This window comes from Falco peregrinus, chromosome 6, assembly GCF_023634155.1.
Source record: "Falco peregrinus isolate bFalPer1 chromosome 6, bFalPer1.pri, whole genome shotgun sequence".
Taxonomy (NCBI): Eukaryota; Metazoa; Chordata; class Aves; order Falconiformes; family Falconidae; genus Falco; species Falco peregrinus.
In genome coordinates, this window is record NC_073726.1 from 15,193,241 (window position 1) to 15,218,733 (window position 25,493).

General features: G+C 37.7%; 1 long non-coding RNA gene across 1 annotated transcript; it reads right to left on the reverse strand.

The window, feature by feature from the left end:
• Positions 1-2,343: 2,343 nt before the first annotated feature.
• LOC114013605 (uncharacterized) lies at positions 2,344-17,961 on the reverse strand. The gene is made up of 2 exons (XR_003556674.2): positions 10,687-17,961; positions 2,344-10,097 (listed from the first exon to the last, which is right to left on the reverse strand). It is a non-coding gene; the product is annotated as an uncharacterized LOC114013605 (long non-coding RNA).
• Between the last annotated feature and the right edge of the window lie 7,532 nt (positions 17,962-25,493).

The window sequence follows — 25,493 nt, forward strand, 5'->3', positions numbered from 1 at the left end:
TCAGTAACTAATAAAATTAAAGTATCTTATATGTTTTTTTCTTGTTAATTATTCTGTGGCTTACAAGTCAATTCAATTTAAACACTGTCAAATTTTGTTTCAGCCCAACTGATTTATAGCATATTTTGTGACCTCACTTTATGGGGAAAACCACATTGCAAAGAAGGGCAATTTTGCTTTAAAAAGCACTGGAATCATCTAATAAATCTCACTATCCAAAAAGTATTATTGAATCAAACTTTTGTCAGGCATAGCCTACCTTTTCCTCTAGGAAAACTTATTTCACATATTAATTCTGTGGGTTTATATAATGTGAAGATACAGGAGTAAAACTTGTACTTTGATAGCAAAAACATCATACTACCTGCCCAGGATCTAACTCATACATAGCAACAGAAATTTTTTAAAGCAATTATAGAATCATATTATGTGATTTTCAGTAATGTCAATAACTGCCAGTCACACAGCATCTTTTAAATAATCAGGTTGTTTGCAGCATTTATTTGGCAGATTAACAATTGTCACTTAAAAATATATTGGTCATAAAGTGTGTGGAGTTGACCTTACTTTGGTAATATTCCCATCAGTGTAAGTATTAAGTTTTAGACTGCAAGGATTAGACAGAAATAATGTGACACAAAACTATGTAATTTAATTTTTTTTTTTGCCTGGTTTTAGATGTCTGCTCTTGATTTATTTGAAAAGAAACCCATTAGCTGTTCTTCTGAAAATTCATTTCTAAATCAGGTAAGCTAAATTGCTTATCAACAGGTTATCTGTCATCATTTTGTTCCAAATGGTTATTACTACCTGCAGTTGGTCAAAAATTTTTATCAGAATGGATCTGATGGAAACTGTGCTATAAAACTATTTAATCAGAAAACAAATAAGAGAGAAAGAGCTTGAACATGAAGCGAATGCAAGAGGTTTTAAATCTCTACTAATCAACATCTTCCTTAACATTATATGTTGTAAATCTATGAAAATGTAATAAAAAAAAGTAGAAATACAGATTACTTTTTAGACATTTTCTTGAAAGCAATTAAAATTTGCAAGTTAAGTTATTTGAAACCCCACACCATGGGAAATACCAAAAATATTTGTGATGTTTCATGAAAGCAAACTTCAAAGTATCAAAACTGTTCACAAGTGATCAGTTCAGAGTTATGACCAGCTCAGATACATACAGAGAAAAAGGACAGGATATGTAATAATTTTCTCAATCAGCCAATAAAGATGGGAAAATGAAGCATGAAGTAACTTATGTTTCTGCTTTTCATAGGCGAAACAGCCAGGAAAAATGAAACAGTATGCTGAGTTTCCTGCAACTTGCTTTTGTTATGTTGAGACTCCCACCGACAAATGTTAGACGTTTCTTTCTGGTTCTTGGTCCACAGATTTTACTGAGGGGCTCGAGCCTTTTTGTGCAATTAAACAGTCCCATTTGTTTACAGTGAGACAGCCAGGACGTTTTTCTGTCTGTTTCTCTGGTTTTTTTGTGAGAACATCTCTTCAGGCATCTTTTGAAGTCATGTGAATCATCTATTCTCTACCTCCATTTTCTCCTTTTAATAGCTAGCTATGTGCTTGAAGTTAAGCAGGTAGTCATGTGCTTTCCCAGACAGAGGTCTCAATTAAAAACAGGCAAAAATATATGCCTTAAGAATATTTACAGTCTTGCTGTATCCATGGAAACATGATGGGTGGAGGTAGTTCCAGCAGATGACTCTTTCCCCAGATGTATTAACACATACGCACACAAAGATACATAGAACTGTATCTTTTTTTGTCGTCTTTTCCAAGTTTTCTTATTGCTCTACCTTTCAGGGCAGAGACCCTCAACACAGAATGTGAGCATCTGTTTTCCTTCTGTGTTTGCGGGAATTCCCATTTTTATATCATCTTCAGGCTACCCATATGCGTTTGGTCATTATTTGAAATAATTTATGGAATTATTAAATATACTGTAGTTATTTTTATATAATTTATAGTTGGTATAATTTTGATCATGACATTTGTATAAATGTCAGCCTAACCAGTCACCATCTTAACAGTTTCCCTCATCTCAATAAGGCAGGAAAGAGAGGATTCATAATTATTATTTTTTAAAAGTCAGATGAAAAAAATATAAATGAGAAAAACACACTAGCATGTAAGGGAACACTGAAATTCATCTGTGCTCAGTCATACACTCACTGCTCATTTACTCACTGTGTTATTAATAGTCAGAGGTTCTATTTTTGTTTAAAAGGCTCAAGTCATATATTCTTTCCATTACAATACTCAGGAGCACTGTAAGACATTCAGGAATAGGATTAGAATAACAGAAAAACAACACAGAAGCACATTGTACTGAGTCTTTATTTGTCATAATCAAGTACTAGAAACACAGAAAAGGAACGCTTTCCTGAGAACTGCCTCCTCCCCAGAGACACTTTCACAACCCAAGTATCCTTCTCCTACTTCTTCCACACATGAAACACCTTGCTAACAAGAATTACAAACACAGAGTTGGCAGTCATTAAGAAAATATTTCAAGCTAAATGTCCAAAAGCAGTTAGGTTTCTTGCTTTCAAGACGCTTATTGGAAAACAACTGCCCACCCACCCTTGTGATCAGAAACTATTTGATAATTTCCATTCAAAATATAGCAAATTAAATACCATTCAACCTTGAGGCTATTTTGTTCTTCAACTCAATGAAATTTTCTTCATCTCTGGTGTCTACTTCCTTTGCATATTTACACACACAATCCTGACCCTTCTAATCTTTTGTTTGGCCAGACTGGGGAAAGTAACTTATTTTATGGTTAGATTACTTGAACAAGAACTCATGCCTTTTATCTTTTTAGCCACCTCGTGGAAGCTGCCATAATATTCTTCTTGCTAAGTCCAAGATAGCTTCACTTGCAGGGAGAATGAAGAAAAAGTACTTTGAATTTACCATGAGACAAGTGTAGGCAGATAAGCACTTAGTAGAAACTGCTTCATGATAACTAGTAACCTTCCCAGGTTTGCAATGACTCATTCACATATCCATATCCTGAGACTCCTCTTCTATTGCAACACCTATTCAGTTGTAATTTTTTAGGGATTTTTTCATGTAAATACTTGAATATACTCTAAAAAATTTCTTTTAGACCATTTGACTAATGGTTTTGTCTATTTCTAGCACTGGAAATACTTTTCATGTACTTTTTTGACAGCTGTATCCTTTAAGTGGCTCACAGGCATTCTTACACTTGCAGACTTGCCCTCCTTTCTCATTTGCACCTGTTGCATTCCCAGTTTATGGCAGTCATTCTTCTTCTTAGTCCCTGGGTGCATGATCTTGCACTTGGTACTACCTGTTATCCTCCTGTTCCTATTACTCCAGTCCTCAAGGTCATCCAATTCCTATATGATATTCTGATGCTCCTCTGTATTGATTGCTGCTCCCAGCTTCGTGTCATCAGCAGATTTCATCAGCACACAGCTATTCTTTGTGCCAAGGTCACCAGTAAAAACATTACGTATAATTGGCCTCATGACCTATCCTTGAGGAATTACACTAGCTACCTTTTTCCAGCAACACCGTTCTCTTTTTAGCAGTCTCCCTGTTAGGTTTCTTCCTGCTTTACAGCTCTTGTGTTGTGCTCTCTCATCCCCAGGAAACTGTATTCAAGCACAAGTGAATTCATCCTTTAAGACTTTGCTCTCTTTCCTTTGCCTGTAATGCTTGCTATGTCAACACAGACAGAGATCAGGTTGGTCTGCCATGATCTGTCACACATTATTCCCCATTGCCTTTTTTTGCCTATTTTCCATCTGCCTCTCTGTCTTTGTCTTTTCCTTCGGATGTTCTAAAGCTTTACAGACTATTCTAACCAGACTGTCTGGTATATAGTAGAAGAGGCACATATGACTGTGAACCAGCTTGTGAATAATTAGCAAATGCAAATTCATATCATTTCCATGGGATATAGTGGTAAAGCAAACTCAGAACCATTTCCTGCTATTATTAGAACAAAGCCCTAAGGTCAGGGCTTAAGTCTCTTACATCTTCATAAGTACCGCAGCCACCAATCCAGTGGTTAAAAGGGCAGTAGGACTCACTCTTCCAGACATCTCTTGGAATAAACAATTTCACTTTACATGCTGAAAACAAGTAAGCTCAGTTCCTTGTTAAGAAAAAGGTGCCCATCTCTGACTCAGAGGAGTTGTCTGTCATAGGCAGGATGCAAACACTTCTACTCTCCATTGTATTTCTGTTTTACTAAACCACTTTTTTAGGCTTAAAGCTTTCTCCTTGCATTATATAAGAGAGCATGAGTGCCTCACCCAGGATTGTGAATTGCATTGGGTTCCAAGGAACCTGAAATTACCCATTATTATTTCCATTTAAGAACGCTTCCTAATGTGATCTAGAAACTAGATTCTTTAAAACAACATAGAGTCTTCAACAGGAAGGGTTTCTTTTATCATCATCCACTTTTTCCTGCTTGTAAACAAGGAGAAATTGATAGCAAAATGTCTTCTGAAGGTTGCAAATCTTCCACTGCAAGTCACAAATGCAGTGTTTGGTATCATCTCATTTCCATACTTTATCAAGTTGATTCACTTATTTTTGCACAGCATACCAAAAGACTCACCTCACCTTTATAGTATTTTAACCCACCTATATTTTTAAGAGATTTCAAAGGCACAAACTAGAGTAAAGTAGGCTTCAGCATTCACAGACATTCTTCTATGCTTTCCTGTTCTCACATCATGTGCTCAGAGATAATTCCTCTCCAATTCCTCCTCCCCAAATTAGCTATAAAGAAGCGTATGATACTAAGGTGGCATTACTTTATGCATGATGGGTTTCCTCTAGCTTGTTTCTAACATTTGCTGCATCATTTCAGTTGCTTGGCCCTTCAAAAAAGCTCTCACACATTGATCAGATGCAGCTTTATGATCTTTTTTCATGTCCTCAAAAAGAAAATCATTTTAGAACTTCTAACCTTCTTACTTCTAGACAGAGCAAAAAATAAAGCTCATTAATCATGTCCTGCAGAATGCCGCTATTATAGATGCTGTGGAGAGTTGCCACAGTGGCAGTAAAATATTCATATTTTCAGAAAACCAATTACAAGGTACAGTAAATCACTTAAACGTGTTATTGGTGATATTCAGAAAGCAGTGAGAATTTCTTCCTGTACACATAATTACCTGAGGCAACCACTTCTTTTCATGGTCAGTGAGGGGAAAATGATAGCTGATGGTGAAAAGAAGAACTTGTGTTTGCAGAGGCATTTCCCGGAATAAAAGTCACCATTTTTCGCCCTTGACTTCAACAGGACCCGAATGCAGTCTTCACCTCAGCGGTTAGCAGAAAATGAGCTCCAAAGATCCCTTTTTAAACCTTGCCAATAGCCCACAGAAAGTACAATTTGATTACCCTGACCACTCCTGTCATACCCCTGGTCTGTTTGGTCTGTGCTTCCTGTGAAAACCCGATCCGTGAGATTTTTCCTAGCATTGTACAAGGACGTGGTTACTTTGCTTTGTGATAGCGGGCCTTACGCTCATTAGTATTCCTCAACTTGCACATGAATGTAAGTTTATGAGAAATAAGCGTCGCCATTCCTCACAGTCTCAACTTTTTATGGCCTAAATCCTCTCTCACAACTTTTCTTACCACAGTGCTGACAGGTCACTGGCATGTAGCTTGGAGGAGACTGGTTATCATCTGTGGCTTATGTGACAACTGTATACGTACATGAGGAAACCCATGGTTATTGTCACCTCAGCCTCACCCTTAGGTCCTCACCCCTTATGCATCTGCATGTCTTTTGCACCTTATTATAAATTTGGACTGTTGGTCCTCTGGATTGGAGAATACTATTTTCCTGTGCGTTTGTATTTTTTATATCAAGAAATTCCAGGTGCTACCATGACAGTATCAAACAACAGTAGGAAAAAGCCCCACAGGTGTGTATTTTAAAACTGTTGTATACAACCGAACAGCACTGGGTATGTGGCAGTGTAATTGTTGAACAAAGACTGCACGTATTCTCTTTGCCTGCATTCTGCTAATAGTTACTATGGAAATATAAATTAAATAATTGGTGATGTGTTGGACTATAAATACACCTGTAGGTGTTGTCCACAGTGCCCAGTTTTGAAAGCAAAATAATTTTGCATTAGATGTAAATACAAGAAATGTATTTTCCTGAAACACTAGAGATCTCCTGTCATCTTTACTGAACTGCTCTCTAGACAACACTACCAGACCGGAGAAGATAAGTTGATTTTGGCAAAAAAGACAAAATCTTTCTCTCCTCCCTTAACCTCTCCTTGTTTTATTCCTTTCCTTCTTTTTGTCTTTCTTCCTTTCTCTTTTTGTTGCCTTTTGTTTTTTTATTTTTCTGTTAGATCATTTCCTTTGTTCTCCTTGAAATCTTTTTCTCAAATACCATTCCTTCAGTCTTGCCATAGAAACTTTGTGGAGTTAAACTGCAAAGTTGATAAGATGGAGAATTATTTTTAAGCACACTTGCCTGAGTGTAATTGCTTTTGCTTGGTAATCACTCTAAATCTCTTTCCTGTGCTAGACCTCCTTCCTTTGCCATGAGTGGCTTGATCTTCATAACCTTCTTCTCTTGCCCTGCCAGTTCTCCCAGAAAAAAAATGGATACTTCAAAGTACCACTGACCTCCTTTTGACTATAGATGGATTATGTTGGGCTTTCCAGAAAAACATGTCACCCAAGAGCCAGCAGAGAGTAACCTTGGGTTGCAATCAGGGTGATTCTCTTGTGTTTACACTGCCATAAATTGTAAATCATCCCATTGAATTCAGCGAGTCAACTCTGCGCATTGGTATATATCTGAAATGAAAATCAGACCTCATATGTTATTATCTCCATATACTGATGAAAGCTTCCACCAGCCCCACTGCAGTATAACGTCTACACATGGCAGCTTTAATACCCATGGGCGGAGTGCTTACTTATAGAAGTTAACTGAAATCAAGTGTCTAAATAAAGACAGGCTCCTTGAAGATCAGATACAGTTTTCTGTTGCTTCACTTTTGTTATCGCTGTTGTGAAGCAATACTGTGATAACTGTCCGGTGTAGAAAGGTACATGACTTTGTTTTATAGATCAGGTGCTCAGAACAAGAGTGACACTTGGCAGCACACTGACCACTTCCATTTCTTATGGCAGGACTCTGAGATGTATTTGTAACGTGTTAGCCCTCCACACACACATAAACATAACACATTTGGCTTGTAATTGCACTATTCATATACACATAATCTACTTTACATATAAGCTGTCCACGTGCTTCATGCTGGCCTACGAGACTTGAAATACAGCCACACACTCAATCACTTAATGCTGACTACACAGACAGAAATCATGACACCATATCTTCTATTTGTTAAAACAGGTAAAATGATTTGACCAGAAGTTTTTCTGCTGGTGCGTGTGTGTAATTACACACACACATACACAAGTGCATGCACAAAGACACACAAACACAGGCATCTTTTAAAAAGATTGACTTCAGTGAGAGCAGCATTTCATCTGTGTGAAGGCAAACTGATGACAGACAAGAAATAAATTACAGTTCCATGCCATTTGACTACCTTGCCTATGCTTATGACAATGCATCTCCCTTGGGAATGCCTGTGACATAGCAAACCTATGGGCCTCCCTGAAAGACAGCTGAAAAAGTTTTAAATCAGCCTCCAAGACAAATCATTCCTCTTTCTTCAACATGGAAGACTTTCAAGATCCAAATAACATTGTATATCTGCATAACAGGTATAATAACTTAATATTGTTGTACGTCATACCCTATCATGAACTTTATTGCACCTGCTACTAGGTAACTTCATTTAAATCCTAGTCTTCAAAGCAGACAGCATAATGCATGAGACTGCATACTATGGAGACATCAGTAGTTAGCTCATAGTTAAATGGTTTGAGATTTGCAGGAGTAAAATGTCACTATTTCACACTTTAAGGACTGGATTTCATGTCCAAATTTAATAAATTAATTCTTCAAAGGACAAATTAATTACTATACTATTTTTGAATTTGATACTCATTGATTGCTGCAGCGGAAACAATTAAAATGGGTCTGCTAGAGCAATTACATATCAAAAAATTAACAACTGTAATCCCTAAAACTTTCAAAAATCAAAGATGCATTTATTGTTGCAACATCTCATGGAATATTTATCAATACTTAAACATAAACAGAAACGTTTCCAATTCTTTTCATAAAATACCAGTTTACAACAATACCGTGGAATCTCTCATAGTCATAAACAAATAGACAGCCTTAAATCTTCTGAACTTTAAGGTACTGTAGATTTTCTCTAGGGTTGGAAAGTGAAAGTAGGTATGTCAGTAAATGTTTTTAAGCTTCCACCTAATCTGAACTAGGGCTATAAAAGCATGGATGTGCCAGTTCTAGTTGCACCCTCATGACGAAAGAAAATTCCTAAGGAATTCAGAGGTATGCAGCTACACTTGGGTATGTTTGGGTAGAACCTTTCACCGGACAGGAAGAGACAGGGCCAATTAAGTGTGATCCATAACAACATCTGCATTTCAAGGTAGGAAATACCTTGAATGACAATGGTAACTGTTAAGTAGTCGTTACTGTTACAGATGTTAATATATGATATCCCAAGCATTTGAATGTGTTTTAGGAACTAGTTAAAATCAATATTAAAAGAACCATACTTTTTCAGTGATGAGAGTATAGTACTTGACAGACTAAACACTGGTAAGTTTACCTGTCACGATTTGAGGCTTTTGAAAGAGTCAAAGTGCAATAATTGCAATAAGGGACTCTGTCTTTTCTCTGAAATTCTGTTAATTGTAAGAAATCTGTGGAATTTCATTTAAAATTGTAATATAGGGAGAAAATTCAAGTTCCTGTTGCTGGGTGTAATGGCTGTGCCTGTATGCAGACCCAGTGCACTTAGGCATCATTTGGCCCAGGAAATCCTTAGCTAGTCCCTGCACAAGGACATAAATGGCTTGACAGGCCATTCCTGAAGATGCAGAAATGTTCACACAGGACGGTATTTTGTAAAGTATTTTGTTAAGATGGGATATTTTTACACAGAGTTCAAGATGGTGAATAGCAATGGTTCATGCATATGCTGGAGTAGCCACACAGGACCATGGTCCACCTGAATTATAAGAATTTATTGGAACCTCATTTGATATAGCTGAAATTGTCACTGCAAGGGACACTTACAACAAAGACTCCTGTCACCTTCTGGACAATGACTGATCATACCATTTAGGAAACCCAATCACATGCAAAAACTTGTCCTTATGCAAAAGATCTTCATAAACCAGGATTTTTAAAAATGATCATGTCCATGAGTATCTGTGCAAAACAATAGGTGGATCATTCAGTACACTCCTTTCCATAAACCCTGTGGATAGCGCATATATTCAGAACATGATTTCCCATTAAGGTGTCAACTAGCCTACAGTCTGAACTGGTACTTGCAGTGCTTAAAACCACATTTGCTTACCTTTCACCTGGTATTTTCTGTTCTGTGTTTTCAGAAGAAGCCACAGAGTCAGACCTCAGTGTAGCTGCTTACAAATTCTGTAATAATATTCCATGGCTAAGAATATACATACATAAATATCTCCTGGCCAACAGAAGAATGAGCAGCAGTCTCCAAAGGAGTTTTAAATTCCAGTAACATTAGAGCTTTGCAGATATGCTTAAAATATGAGAAAGTGTTGTTTAAAATTAGCAAGGGGAAGCCCTCTGAGAAAGAGAAGTGTGTATGGAGCTGTAAAGGCAGGAAGGCAAACATCATGAAATCTTGAGATTTCCTGCAAACACTACTAATGAAAAAGACTTTCTTTATTCTTCTCTGACGAATATATCAGGATAGGTGCCAAGTGTGGATTAATGAAATCAGGAATGGGAATGGGCAAAGTCTACATGAGTTGCTTTCTTTAAACAGAAGTGAATTCTGAGCCAAAGAAGCAACGGGATGCTTCCCCACAAAATCTTGTGTGGGAGTTTGAACCTGAGGTTTCAAAAGTGTCATTGTAGCAGCCAAAAAGGACAGTGCAGGTATCTGTTAATATTGGGGGAAAAAAAGGCAAAATTAATGAAGTTTTGTAAATATTTCTGTTCCTAAATGTTGTCAACCTCTGTATGGCAACAGTTTCTTTGTTGGTTTTACTGCAGCCATTTTTTTATTTATATGATATATGACTTTGTGTTGTGATTTTACACACTAAGATTTCACAAAACAGTACAAATGATTAATCACAGAAATGTCTACCACTTCTGTTTCCTTATTCAACTTAAAAACAGTGATCTTCAAGGATATTTAAGTAAGGTATTGCTGACAGCAAAAATAAAATAAAAAAAAAAAGACCAAAGAAAAGAGTAACATTTCATTAGAAATAAAAAGTAATTATTCCAGTGCATTCTGTTACATTCTCTTTCATTCACAGTGATTGCTCCCCTTCAGCTGGTTCACTTAAATTGCTGTTTTAATCACGCATTTTATCAATTTTAATTTATCTAGACATAGACCTGTAAATTAAAGGCAGTAAATCAGGTAACAAGTAATAACGACAGATAATGCAGTTACTTGATTTCATTCTCCATGCAATACAATGATATGGCTTTATCAGGGACTAAAAAGGAAACATTACCTGATTTGTCAGTGGTCTGTTTATACATGCAACAAAGCAGGGAGACTGGGGTTTGGGTCAAAAATTGCTTGTTCTTACACAAACAAACATAGTCTGGAATAATTGACCTCAGAATGTTGAGACTGGAAAAAACAGATTAGCATTGATCAACACCTGTACACAAGAACTGGGGCCTATTGAGCTGAGAGTAATTTTTTTTTCTAGGGAGCTGCAATAGCCCTGAATTCCTTTCCTCTAAACTTTGCTTAGCCCACACCTGTGTACCTGCAAAATGTCAGAACAATGAGTGTAGGATTGCATTTGTGTGCATGTGCACATGCATGGGTACACATGTACATACATAACCAGAACAAAAGGCATGAAAAAGGTCCGTGAGTGTTAAGATGCTACCCTAAATTGCTGACTTCTTGAAAAAAATATTTCTGTCGGCCAAATGCGTAAAGGGATTTCACCAGCTATTTTAGCAGTCCCAGTGACTGGATTTACGAATGGGTCCTGAGTAACCTGTTCTCCCACTGTCTTAACAGTCTTATTCTGTAAATACGTGCCTCTCCACTTGGGAATACTCAGGCATGTGATGTACCTGAACCATTCCATGCACAGAAATTCAAGTACTTGAAAGTCTATTGAAAGCAAAATAAAAGGAAGACTGACAGACCCAAAGCAAATGTTTATTTTAAGAACCGAGTCACAACTGCGTATTGCATATTTTTTTAAATGTGCAGAATTTACACAGCTGTCATATGCAAGTTTTGTGCTGAATAGCAGAATTGGTTGATGATCAATTCATACCTGTCTTCCTGTTTTCCAAGCACATGTTGACATGAAACATAAAAATGTCACTTCTGAATAAATATTTTTAGAAAACACACAGTGAAAAATAGGCAAAGAAAATTAGTGACATTACAAAACAAAACCCGTAGTAGCATCTAGAAAACAATGTTGATAATTATCCACTTTAAGAGAACGTTATGTTTAACAGAGATAGCAGTCGCTTAGTTTTATCATTATATTCAGTTCACATAGACACAATGCATAGGAATATCTATTCAAACAATGAAAAAGGCCAGCTACAAGTTTTCAGAACAAAATACCTTCAGTTTTCTTCACAGAAGCTGGTCAAGTGTATTTGAACTTTTAAAGTAAAACTGTTCACCGAACTTTATTAAAAAAACCTTCAACTATGCCTAATTTTCTGCTTTGTTCGGTGAATTTATTTTTAATACACAGACTGTTACAATTTAAAATTTACTTTGGCATTTAGAATGCCAGCCATGAAAGAGTAAAATAATTTCATCAAGTTTCTAAAAACAAGCACAAGTTTGTAAAGAGTCACTTTTCATTCTTCTGTCCCCAGCAGATAGTACATTTTCCTCTTTCCTTTCCCAGTGTAACCTCGTATGTATAGCACATTTTTCTATACATAAATTTGCACTTCAATCCTGCTAGTTACAGGAATGCCCACATAAAGCCCCTAAATACTGTCTTGAGAACATTTTGCCAAAATAGGCTAAAAATTTTCTCTGCCTTGGAACTCCTGACACACCTTAATAATCACAAAAAAATCAATTTGCTGGTGATATTCTAGGAGACTTCACTGCACACCACAGAGAGATGTTTAATGCCTTTTAGGGCTGTCAGAAATATTCACTAGAGCATATTCCAGCCCAATTCTTAAAGTCATTTCATGCCTGTGGTTCTGAGTCTCATTTCCTGGGAAAAATCTGTGGCTGCTTTGATAAAGCTTTAGTAGCATCACTCTTCTGATGATGGAAGAGTGGAACAGGATTCCTGGGCCTAAGTGTCTTTTTCTACAGTTGTTCCCATGAACAAAAGATCTGAATTTCAAAATCTGCTCCGGCAAGTCCCTACATGGTCCTCAGATGTTACAACTTCTGTTCCTGCCGTCTGTTACTATCTCAAGTGTCTAAACACCAATGCAATTGTGAGCATGTTTTATTCCAGTCACTTAATTGGAGACTTTTTCAATTAATCCATCTTGTGTTAAGATGTGCTATATTTCTCATAAATGTTTGCTGATAGTCCCACCTTTTAATCTCTTATTCAGGGCCATGAACAGCACACCAGCCTTGACTTCAGATCTTTCTATGGCCCCAAAGCTACATCTAAATAAGTCTTTCTACATAAAAAAAAAAAAAAATATTCAATACAGGTCTTATCCAACCACTTAGCTGAAGTTCTTGCTAAAACCCTCATCATTCCATACCTGTCATTGCAGTGATCTTGATGAATGCAGTTTTTTGCTGCCCATGTCCACTGAGGTTAGAGCTGCAAAAATAAAATTTCAGTCTAATTCTTCTGCCCTTTCACTCCTCTGTTTCTCCACTGGTTTCTTCAAACTCAAACACAATGTAGTCATCTCTATTTCCAGTGTCGTTCTCCATCTCACACTCTTGACACTATCAACATGCATTTGCTGGTTTACTCATGACTTGTGACCTACTAACCACTCAGTCACAACTGCATCTTAACTTTTACACTCAAGGTCTTTCTTCCTTATTGCTTTTCATGCTTGAGAAGTCCTTCCAATAACTGTCTCCAAATCTACTTAATTGTTGACTTTCAAATTCCCACATAAATCCACCTGTTCTGTCACATTTAGAAACACCTGACATGAGTTAGGCCTGTTTAACACCTTCAGTTACTGCTGTCTAAACATTTCCTTGTGTTCTTTTGTCTGTATTACATGTTGTCTTTTGTTTCAACTTCACATTGCAAATACACCGGGACAGACACATTTTTGTCTCTCTTCCCACCTCTTCAGACTTTACCATTACATCCATGACTGTGAGCCAAAATAATAGAAGCAAAAATATTGATATTGAATCGTGCCAGTTGCTGCATACTAAATGTGAAACGTGTAATGGAAAGCTTTATTTTCGTACTCCTTTTTCATGCTTCTCCTTTCTCTGACTTCTCTCCATAGATTTTCTTTTTCACATTTTTGTCTACTTTCATTTAAGAAGTACTCCTTCTGTCTTTTCCATTATTATTGCCTTATGCTTGTTTCTTCATCTGTCTCAAACTGGTCTTAATTTATGTCTCTACTACATACCCTCTTCATTCCCTACCTGCTATGCCTCTCTCTCCCACCCTCTCCTTTTCATCTTCCTTTTCCAATTCTTTTGGAAGGTTCAACAGCTCCATCTGCATAAATGGAAATAAACTGAAGTTATTCTTGACCTTAGTATAAACACAGGCATTCAGAAATAAGTAAGTTATTTTTGTAATGCCTTTTTCACTAAGTGGTCTGTTGTATATGTACTGAGATCCAGCTTCTGCACTACTCTCACCTGATCAAAATGCAGACTGTCTCATTTTGCAGCTTTTGGTCTCCAAAAAGTCAAGTATGCAAGAGCAGAAACAGTTGCATGCTGGTAAGTGTGCTATAAAACAGACTTTCGAGAGGGCAGACCAATTGCCTCAGATCTATTTCTTTTTGCAGGTGTGAAGAGTTACCACGGTATTACAAAAGGTGCAGCATTGCATTTTTCTGTGACTTAGTGTGTTTAGATGGGTGTAGGATACTTCATGAAACCCCATCCTTCCCCATCTATTTTACTAGTTTTATTTCAGCCTATATTTATTTATTTCAGTAGAGGCAAACAAGGTAGAGCTAGTTAGAAATATTTTTTCCTCATTCTGGGGAAAAAAAATCACTTCTGTTCTGTTAAAGGCTGAAAACAATGTATTTTTCTATAGCTTTTTTAACAATAAACTAGAAGCCTCTGCTGTTTTGCCAAGACAGACTTTGAGATGATCATAGGATGCTTCCTTCCTTCAGATTCCTAAGAACTCAGTAGCTAGCTGACACTTTCATCTTCATTTAGTTAAACCACCATTCCTATTGAAAAATCCACTTCAACAGATTTTTTTATCTAATAATGGTATCAAGCTATCAGATCAGATGAAGAATCAGGCTGTACAATGTTTTTTCTGCTCATTAATTTTTTTTCCCAGTTTTTGCCTGAAAGAATTTGCATCATAAATTACGTCATCACAAGGACCATCGTGGGGGGATACCGAGGGTTAAGATACAAACATGGGAGCATACAAAGTGGCTAAGAAAGTGCTAGTGGAGGATAGTTTAATGGAAACAGCACAAGAAATCTGTAGATACCAGGCGGTTTTAATGCTGCTCTCCACAGAACTTTTTCTTTCTGTAATACCATCCGTACTGTGGTCCGTAGAGGGCTTGAGCTCTAACAGAGGACTGATCTTAACTCACTGTGGTGGGTTATTATCATTATCCACCTCAGCTGTTTCTTTCCTTGCCTCTATTGAAGGCGAATGCTCTCATAGCAAAGGCATTAAAAAGTAGCCTGTTCCCACGTCAGCCACTCCAATGCACAGGGTTCTAACAGCCTAAACTGCCTCTGAAAGGATGCTGAAACACTGGTTTGCAAACTGTACCAGCTAAGGCAAGCTGGCTGCTTGCCACCCGCCGATGTGTCTGCTGTGGCAACCTGCAGCAAAAGGTTATTCCGCTCTGCAGGACCAGCGTGTCCCGAACCACTGAACCCGCTCGTTGCTCCGCAAACATGATTCAGAGCCTGTAGACCACATCCACCCCAATAAAAATTGTTCTGTGGTCAAGGTGTTTGTTATACTGGTTGCTGTATTTTTTGTCACAGTATCCTCTCATACAAAACAGTACAAAATAAGAAAAGGAAAATGACATAAAATGTATTGGATGGGATTCACTGGGTGTGCTGCTGTGTAAATCAGGACTATGATTACAGCATATTATGAGAACACAAAACCAGGTCAGGGTCACCATAATAATGATGCTGGCTGTTCTTTAATTGCTCTGCTTTATGTTGATTCAGAAAGTGCTTAAATTGGACCTTTGTGTTGCATTGTGAACTTCTGCAAAGCCATTAGACTTTGTCTTACATCAATTAATACAGCTGAAACACTTTCTCTGTGGGAGTCACGGCGTGCCCCAGAGCCTTCAGTGCCACCACCTATGGCCCTGGGAAGACATTTCTGCTTCCTTTGTCCCATGTGGTGCCACCTCCCCACTGTCTGCACATCTCCCTCCACTCCTTTCTGGCTGCAGGGGAGGACATGCAGGGGAGCTGGGCACTTGCTAGGATGTTCCAGTGTCCTGCTTTGTAGATTTGCCCCTCTCCTGGGCAAGCGATGCTGTGTCATTATGCAGCTAACCTTGGAAACACCTGTCCCCAACCAGGTTAAGGCAACCACTACTCGATGTAATTTCCAAGGCAAATTACTTGAAGAAAGGAAATGACATCTACTGCATTATTTGATCTGAAAAGCACAAGCGTAAAAGCTCTTGAATACTAAAAAGGCTTTCACAACATTTTAAAGATTTGCTGATCCGAAAAGCAAGTTTGGAAAACTTTTTCTTACAAAAGAAAGGTTCTCCATTGCCAGCGTGCTGACAGTTTCAGTGAGCTTCCTCTCACAGCAGTTTATTGCTAGTGGCACTAATGGTTGCGGATCCACCAGTCAATATGCACAACACATTTCTCTTCCAAAGTGGCAGTCACATAAATGTTTGGCTCATGTATGAATTTTTGCAGTAAACAGGGAAAAAAACCCACCAATCTCAAACTACTGTATACCCAGCTTATACCTCGCTTCAGAAAAGCCAGTATACCAAAAAACTCTAAGCAATATCCAGTACTGGATATTAATTTATAACTAGGGTTAATTTAAGCAGAGTTGTTTTCTTCTGTATTATTTTAAATGAAATCACTGTGAAGAAAATAGCTTCCCAATCAAATAACGCTTTTGATCACCCAGGGGAGAAATAAAAACTGTCTTAATCTCTCCTTGAAAATATTTGCCTTTAATTCTCCAGGTATTTCTGTAGCCCAGCAGCAACTATCTACATCACAAGACACCTAACTCTTCATGCTTTTTCCCCAGTCCATGACGGGTCCTTCCTTTAGCTCTAGAAGTCCTATATCTTGCCACAAGTTCTCAGCCCCACTCGGAGTCCAAGGCTGTGGTACTCCTGGCCTGCTGATGCTGTGATAAGGTTGCAGCCACAGATGTCCATCATTGCTACCGTGGTCGGACAGCAAGCACAGCAGCCCAGCTTGATACTGCCAAACTCAGGAGTCTGACAAAAAATCAGATTCTGGTTTGTAGCAAAGACATACCACCATGAAGCAAGGGTAAGGGGAACTGGAACCATTACTTGTAGGTGCTCATCTTTTTCTTCTTTGATCATTAGAATTAGTAATACTTTAATATTTATTATACTCTTTTGCACCACAGGACATTAAAACATGCATATGACTAGCTGTAAAGAAATTATGAACAAAATACCTATTTAGAGAAGAACTGAACCCACTTTTCCTACAGAAAATCTCCGTCGCATGCTTCAGCAATGGAAAATATGTCGCACTACTGCTTTTAGTTACTGTGGCAAAAAGCAGAAGCTTTGAAGATAATCTGCCACTCATTAAGGAAAAAAAGGTAACTCACCCCAGATGACAGGGAGTCAAACTTTGCAAAGCTGCTTTAATCTTGAGGCAATCTTTTTTTCCTTTTTTGACTGCTCTAGGTTGTCCTAGTTTATGTCAGCCCAGGCCTCTAGTCCAGCTGGCCTATAGATGAATCTATCACTGTTATCTGTCATTTCAAACTAGTTTTTTTAAGTTATGGTACATACAGGAAGAGTGAGAAAAATAGACATAAGCAGATTCTGGTTGACTTTTCCTTACTAAAGAATCAAGAATAACATTATTATTGACTCTTCTTGCTTTTTATATAGAATAAAGAGAAGAAAATGAGAAACATTAATTCACTTGTTCTGCAAAGACGTTGTTAAGCACAGTAAATTCATTGTGAAAACACCAGCTTGGCGTTTTAAAATGGCATTGGCAATATTTAATTAATTATTTTCTTGGATTGACCTTGTCACCACCAGGAACTCATTTTGGTGCATTCCACAGTTTTACTTTTTCTCTTGTGTATTTTCCTGCTAGGAGTCTTTCCCAGACATCAATGAGGAGTGACTTAAAATGCATAAATCTAAAATAAAAAAGAAGAAAAGCTGCCACTTCAGTCCCCAGGCTCCTCACTTGATATTCTCTAGCCCCCTCTAAGCTGGCCATCAATGCCACTAGCAGTGAAAGTGAGAAGCACAATGTTGCTGATGCTAGCACCTCTGTGTCAATTGCTGTAATATCCAGTGTCCTTGGGATGAGAAAATTTCTCCAAGCTGCAAGCCATTAATGCCACTGTTAAGTGTCCTCCTTCAAAACCCATTGACAGAAAAAAGAGTCCTCTTCCTATGGTCAATAAAAATAAAATGCAGTATATGGTGCAAGAACACAGAGGCACTTCTAAAATATTATTTAACCCCTTGGGCATCCAGCATAATTACAGTGCCTGTGAAGAAAAGCAGGAACTGGGATTCATCTGAATTTGTGCAATTTCAAAGTGCTTGTCAAAAATATTGTACAGAAATGGGCACATGTGACGTTCTGTTTATGTAAACTCTCTGACACATAAAGTCAAAGCCTATCTGAAAATGATACAGGAATGGATTTTCTAAAGAGATTTCCAGATTTCATGGTCTTTACTGAGATGGTCATAGTTTCTCTCCCAATATCTTCTTCAATCCAATATCTTGCAGAATCAAAAAAAAAAAAAAAGAATGAAGAAACATCCCAAAATACTAATGCTGTTATCCACACCTTCCTGTGATAATCTTCATTTTCATTTTCTAAATCACCACAAGTAGGGCAGTATAGGCATGCTGATATCTTTAGAGTACCTGTAGTCACTTTGAGGGTAACATAATCGCAGTGAACATCTCCTTTCACTGGAAAAGCTTCAGGATGGAGTGGCAGAAAAACACAGCAAGAGCATCCTTCATGCTGCAGGTGAGAGGTACATGGAGCTGGCATCACCTATCCTCACTGAGATTTAAGTATAACTGTTGCATGCTAATGCACAGCAACTTATTATGCCACAGTACATTGACCATGAGAAAAGTCTGATTTTTGAATAAAAAGCAAAATTGCTTCCATGTTCCTCCAGCAATATAAGGTTTACAGCTGTGGTAAATTGCTTATCTAGCTAAGCCTTCACTTAAATCAATTGGTGGCCATTTCAGTTATCTTAAACATTGATATAAATCAAAATGCATCTGCTTTTATCTACAGCCCATGCTACAGACACAATGTTGATAAGCACAGTACACAACCTAGGTTGAATAACACTGACTCCTTCCTCCCATTCTCACTCTTCCCTGAGAAAAGAATCAAATGTTAGTTTCTGTACTAAAAATAGCCAATACAATAAGATGTATTAAGAAAACCTTTGTCAGAATATTATGATTTATTAAATAAGGGATGCTTTATCTAGAATACTAAATATTAATAATAACGCATTTACAAACATAGGGATATTGATGAAATGTATATATTAAAAATTAATGAATAATATGATTACATAATGCCATGTGAAGTTACCAAAAGACATTACTTGAGGGATAGATATAAATTTAAATTGAGGGATAAATTGCATTATGAAGTTTAAATTAAAGCCCCTAAACAATGGAAATTAATATTCATCATGAGCTGAACATGTTAAAAATACATTTCATAAGAAGATTTTCTCTGGACATTGAATAAAGTCTTTTTTCAGTGTTAATAATGTAAAGTCGATATACTTTTTAAAGAGCTTTTAGAGAAAAAATGTTAAAATTAATACAAATTACAAATCCAAATTCTACTTTACAAATAAAATTACTAGAAGCATCTTTTTTTTTTTTTTTCTGTAAACTATCCTTATACTAGTCATTTTTGTGAAGAAACTTTCCTTTGCATGGCTTGCCCTGTAATTGTCTTCTTCAAGGTTTCTTGCACATTCCTTTGAAACATTTAGAAATGACCATTACTGGAGGCAAGTACCCACCACAGTGTATAACAAGTGTGGAATGAACAAGGGATGTATTTCTTGCTGACACTCCATCCATATCCTATGCCCCACCAGAAAAGCTGTCTCTGCAGCTGCCTGTAACTCAGACCTTCTACATTACATCTCCAACTTGTTTCTGCACTGGTCGAAATGATTACATGTGGGATGTAGCTGAAGCCTTATGGAAAAAGCTCTCACAGTGAATGGGAAAAGGAGACAAAACTAAGATATGATCCCAAATCTGTGGTTTGGGCCGATCTTTAGCTAATTTAAATACTCAAGAATTCCTGGATGAAGGGGGAGCAACAGATGTGTAAAAAACATTATCATCAATAAAAAATCAAGGTAAAAGATTCGCAAATGGGAATAATTGTAGTACTGGGATCTATCTGGAAGAACAATGAATGATTAGACATATTTGTGATATGAAAAAAACCTGCCCCAGTGCTATTCAGGAAAACAATTTATTTTTCTAAAATGTTACTGGCTGGAATTCTCCTGTTTTAAAATTAAGTAAAACTTTCAAAGTCAGTTATTACCCACCAACTACTTTGCAAGCCAGATGTTTTAGAGAAAAGGAAATATCCATTCTGTTCTGGTAAATCAGGCAGTAAGTGCAGGACTGACAGATCTGATGGAAGCCATCATGATTAGCCTCATCTATATTTCCTTGTTTATTACAGCCATTTTCTGTTTCAAAAAATACTCCAATCTGCCTACAGCATAGCTTAGAGCTAGAGTAAAAAACCCCTTTTTTTTCTCACCATACACAAGCAGACTAAAACTGAACAATCATTAGACAGAACAGACATGGAGAAGAGAAATAGAAACTCGAAATGTCACATCATCAATGTCACATTCTCATTTCCTGTAAATCCTTTCAAACTGGACTTCTGCACACATCAAAAATAGCCAGTTAGGGGCTTATATCACCCTTCCAAACCACATCCAAGTAGCTCCTACTTATTTCTGTCCTATCAATAACGGGATAGCTCAGTCACAGCGGTGCCAGTGTATAACAAACGTTTATGATGGCATTGTGTTTTTTCATCTAGGTACCTCAGGCCAGAACGCTAACAAAACTCATGGGAGAGGAACAAAGGGGGAATGTCTTGAAGATCCCCCTGATATCCCTATCAGGAGGAGTGTGTGGTAGGCTATGCTTATTATCCATTCCAGTCCTGTGACACCTGTAGATTTGAAAGCATCATGGGGGAGCAGCAAAAAGACCACAGTATCTTTGTAAGGACCCAGTGACCTTTGCAGACCCAAGGCCTTCTAACTTTCTTGCAGTTCCCGTTCCCCACTTCTACATCTCACAGCAGCCCAGCTTTAGCATGCCTGTCTACCAAGGCACCTTACCTTCCTCAAAGGTGCTACTTCCCCTACCCATCTCTGTGAATCCGTAGGACTGCAGTCCTCTAGCACTCCCATTTTCCAGCTCCTTCACCACATTCAATCCTCCAACAAAGCAACTGTTCTGAATTTGTATCTATTCTGTATTTGTGTTCTGAGACATATACAAACCCTTGGTCTTCTGCTTTGATATACAAAAGGTACCTGCGTGCACGTTTAATTTTTCCATTCCAATTATTTACATATAATTAGTTTTCCAGTCCTGATAGTTAAGACTGATTATTTGTCTCTTTCTCCAGCCATATCTTTGTTAAATGTCTTCAATCTATTTTTTTCCCAGATGTAGTTGATCGGATGACTCAACTCTATCCAAAATTGCATTGGCTAAAGGGATGTCCGTTTCTTTCTGCTCTAAATGTTTCAGCTACAATTGAACTCGATTTGCTTAGAAGCTAAAATTCTTAGATTAATACTTTAAGATTGTATTTATTCAAAACTGCATGTTCTTTTGATCGATTTTCAGCCTTACTGAGTCTAAGGAAATAACAGAAAGGAATAGTAAAGATTAGATCCCCTTCCTTGGCCAAAAAAAAAGCCCTAACTCTAAGCCCATGTATTGATGCTGACCAGGAGACTGTTACACATCTGGGAGCTACACAGCAGTTATCCTGAACAAGTACAGCCCTGCCTTGCACTCTGTAGATCACTGGGCGCACGACGAGCTCAGCCCCCTATGACAAGGCCACCCGCGTGCCCTTGCCTTTACCCAACAGTGCAGCAAGAAATTGTCATGAGCGCATCCTTTACAAATAGAGTTGCTCTCTTGTAAGGAAATCACATCATAGTTTGAACGGCTAAAAGGGAGAGATCCTCTCCACGGACAGCATCTGCGCACTGGGGGAAAATCCATCCAGGCTCTGTCTAATGCTGCACAAATGTAGGGTGCCTGGCACCTGAAGGGATGTTAAGATTTATTCACTGTATATCTATTCTCATTCTGTTTATTGAAGCAGTTATCTTATTAAGCCATTTGTTGTCAAGCTTTTCTCATCAAGGTGCAGAAAGAATCCTGCACTGTCACTCTCTCTTCACCTTCCCTCTGCCACAGCTGGCACAGAACACCCTGCAACCCCAAGCCTCCAAAAAGTCTTAGGATACTGGTTCAATACCGTTTTCTGTGAAATATGTCTTACCAGTTCCAAACTTTAGCTTTGTTTTCCAGTTGTCATAGTCTAAACATCATGGGATACTCCATTGTTTTATGTAATTTAATAGCTGGAAGTAATTAGAAATAATGTCTTAATCATATTTCAGAAGGAGCCTTTGTATAGGTTTTTATTTTAGGAAGACTGAAAACTCCCAGGTTTTCCACAAAAAACACATGAAGCATTTCCTTGAATATGAAAGATGACTCATTTTAAAATATTGTTTTATTCTGTAAAATGATTTGGGAAGTAATCAGCCACAAATGGATACTGACTGTCACAGTCTGGTTTCTGCTGGATTGACTTTCACTGATTTGAATAACCCTGGTTCCTAATGAAGCCAAATGGAGCTTCAAAATGTTCAAGTCCTTGAAAAATCAGGCCACATCTAAGTGCAGGGTATATTCTTTTTTCCTTCCTGTACTTGCTTGCCTCTTTAATTCATACAGGGTATAGTAACATATTTAAACATACTCTGTAGATTTTCTGGTGATTAGTTCCCTGACCACATTATTTCCTCAGGTCGTATGTCAACCACTGACTAGATCTTAAGTGGCAGTACAGGGGAGACAAGTAATAGAAATATGTGACAATATTTGGCATCCAAAAAACAGCTTAAAATGAGTAGTTAGGAAGATTTGTTAAATAATTTAGAGAATTCTCAGGTATTAGGTATGGGACATCCTTTCACCAAAAAATATTTGACCCCAGTACTAAATTCTGTCTGATTATTTATAATGGCAAAGCTCGAAAGTGTTAGGACAACGCCAGTGCTTCTGGAATTGTCTCATAATGTCACTTGGGAAATGGTAGAGTCAGTCAGCTTGATAGTAATTTTTATATCTTACTGGAAATCTGTTATTCTAACTGCATAACTTGACATATCATACGGCTGTCAGGACAGCATGTGGAAAAAAAGTCCTTGTCAAATATACCTTCCAATCTTTTCATCAAATTTAGATCAAAATACTACAATGTCTAAGGAGACTGGTATGATACACACATTTCAGCTTCTGTTTACTTTTAATGAACTAAACTTTCATATGTTATTTACTTGAAGACAGATATGATTGATGTCAGTCATTCTCAGATTGCGTGTAGCACCTCAAATATCTCCTGCTGCAATGCTTTGGCTTCTATTGACAGCACCGTTCACCTGATAAATATGAACTCTGGACACCATTGCCTGTGGAAAACCAAAGAAATGTGCTGCTGTAAAAGTTGCGTCTGTGCTGTCATATGGTATAAAAAAGGAATTAAGAGGACTCTGCATTGATAATGTGAGTACAGAAGTCCTGAACATCAGCAGTCATTAGTTAATAAAAAATTCTGAGTTTTGTTTTGAGCCCATTGGTAGCTGGATGATGGAAGAAGTTATGACAGCAAGAAGAGAAGCTGTCAAAGGAGCACCAATATGTAATGAGAGAAGACATTTCAGAAAATAGAATATGGCTCCATTTCTGCTTGTCAGGATTCATTGAAGCTGAGTAGCTCTGAATTCACTGCTCAAAATGGACAGTGTACACTGATGACTAGTAGCAACCAGCCGTTCTTCAAACTACAAATCTGTCTCAGAATGTAATGCATGCCCAAGCACTTCCAGAGCACGATGTCTGGTTGCATAAGCTTGCTCTTTCATGGTGATTAATGTGATTGTCAAGCATTTCCTAGTACTGGCACTTTAGTCCATTTACAGTGGAAAATGTTTATTACCAAAACCTGATTTCTTCCATTTTTATAGTATGTGCTGCAAAAGGAGTTAGTGCTCCCTTTCTTTGTCTTGCAAAATTGATGTGTCCCTTGAAGTAAATTCATTACTAGGAAAGTAGGAGAACATGAAAAGAAATACATGGAACATTTCTTAAATCTAGACAGCTATAGATTACTATATATGTCAAGAAAGTGACATTTCAGTTAAATATAGTGTAAATACAATTTAGTTTTGCATTGTGCTTTCAAGTAAAAATCAAGAAAATACATGTTCTTTTATCTGTACAATCCTTTGAAAGACTTGTGTCTAGTGAATCAGAGCTAGATATTCTTGGAAGCTCAATGTCTACAAGCAAATGTGTAAGCTGCTTTCTTCTGGAAGGAAACCTCCAAGGCTAATTGGCCCAATGTGCTAAATGACATTTTTCAGACACAACACAAGATATGTGTCCTAAATACACTGATACAAGATAGTTCCTTCATAAATTTCACATGAAATTGACCTGAGAAAGCTGTTGCCTTACCTAAAATTGTTTGCAATTTCAGTCTTGCTACAAAACCTGAGAGCTAAAGAAGAAAACTCATGTTGATTTTAATGCTGACCAAGCTCTAAGATCAACTTTGTGACTTGTCTCCATCATGAATGAGAAGAGAGGAAGCCACTCTGCATTAGGTGAGAACCACACCTAGAGGCAGGTGCAACACACCAAATCAGCTCTAACCCTGCTAGTTCGGTGCTCCCACAAATCTTTAGAAATGCCTCCACAGACCTACATGGGAATTTGGATTTGGCATCTAAAGGTAGATAAATACCTCAGCTTGATTAAAAGGCATACTGCAATCTCATTGAATCCCAAAGCAGCCATCTTCTATCCCACGCAGAGAAACAAGGTGTAGAAGCAGTCCAAGCACTCTGAGGAGTCCATGGATTTCTCCTTTCTAACAAGAGGTAAAGGAAATGGTAGACTCATAAACTGCAAAGACTGGGTGAAGATTTGGGTAGCCATATGCTCTCTTTAATCAGTGAACATAAGCCAGACAACTGTTTTGTTTGGGAGAAGGATACTTACGATTACTTTGGATTTGGAATTATTTTGAAGAATAAGCAAAATGGCCTATGGACAAGGGTTAACAGCAAATATTAAACCACAAAGAATTGCAGGAACCTATTGGAAGTTAGCATACATCTTCTAACAAGCCTACCTGCCCAGGAAAAACTCCAGAGCTCTTCATGAGGTGGTCCTAGGAATGGCCAGATGCTCCACCATGAAGAGTGATATGGTAGAGTGTGAGTCCCACCTTTCTGAGAGATTTGGCACTCTGCAGTCAGAGACACAACTCAGACACAGCCCAGCCATGTAACCTTGTCTCAGGCTGCTCAGGAAACTGTGAAACTGTGAGAAAGTTCACTGAGAAGGTACGTAGAGCACAAGCAGGTAAGACAAGCAAGGTAAATTTGTAGACACCAGTATGTGGAGAAAGGTTGTTAGCAGCTCAAGGAGGAAAGTTCAAAAGGAAAAATATGTACCTTGTAAGGTATAAATTTTATTTTTTTTATTATTTATCAGCCAAATATTTTTACAGTAACCAGATTTAAATTTTTTTATT